We start from the raw sequence: 1,067 nt of genomic DNA, 5'->3' as shown, positions 1-1,067 counted from the left end.
GAGTCTTCTCAGTAGCTGCAGGGCACTGTGTGCCAGTGTGTGCCGGGGTGTGCCAGTGTGTGCCAGTGTGTGCCAGGGTGTGCCAGTGTGTGCCAGTGTGTGCCAGGGTGTGCCTGGGTGTGCCGGGGTGTGCCAGGGTGTGCCGGGGTGTGTCAGTGTGTGCCGGGGTGTGCCAGGGTGTGCCAGGGTGTGCCGGGGTGTGCCAGTGTGTGCCAGGGTGTGCCGGGGTGTGCCAGGGTGTGCCAGGGTGTGCCAGGGTGTGCCGGGGTGTGCCAGGGTGTGCCAGTGTGTGCCGGGGTGTGCCAGAGTAGTAAATGCCTCTACTTTTTTAAACACATCCGATGATAGTCTGAACCATGTTCAGTTAAACATTTATTTTTCCATGTCCTGATTTTTTAAAGAGGTGATTTTGGAATTATTTGTGATGTATTTTTTTTATCAGCATTAAGACATTTTAGGGAAATTGTTTGGGTGGTTTTCCTCACCGGATATAGGCTGTACTGTACCGTTCACCTTTTGTATAATGAATCACCCTTTGATGACGTGAGGTTCAGTTTGAAGACAGTGTATGTGCTGGGTTTTGGATATAGTACTGGGTTGAATTTCTTCCACCATGGCCATTTTTTGGTCATTTTGGAATTTGGGTCGTAATTGGTTTTATGTCATTGGTCTGACTGGTTGACTTCTTATTCTATTTGACTGCTAACTGTTTGTTTAATTTTGTCAGTCTGCATCCAGGGCCTACAATTCAAGCAAAACAAATAGATTTTAATGTGTCAAACTTTCCAATGTCAAGTATAATTTATTTTCATATTCATCTCTGCTGTGCTTTAAATCCAACATAATTTGTGCTACAATAAAACTGTTAAATATAATAAATGTCTTAAAAATGATTGTTAAAAAAAAAGTATCCACAAAAATAAGGTTGGGATTCGGGTATTCTGTCAGGGACCAAAGCAATTGGCAAAATAATTGAGGGTTAACTTATGTTTCTGAATTATGATGCTGCTTTCTTCACAGGTCAACATGGGTAATTTCAAGCCAAAATGGAATCTGGGGAATGGAGA

Source organism: Salmo trutta, chromosome 20 (assembly GCF_901001165.1).
Source record: "Salmo trutta chromosome 20, fSalTru1.1, whole genome shotgun sequence".
Classification (NCBI taxonomy): Eukaryota; Metazoa; Chordata; class Actinopteri; order Salmoniformes; family Salmonidae; genus Salmo; species Salmo trutta.
The sequence above is the reverse complement of the archived record's forward strand: the minus strand, read 5'-3'. Positions refer to the sequence as shown.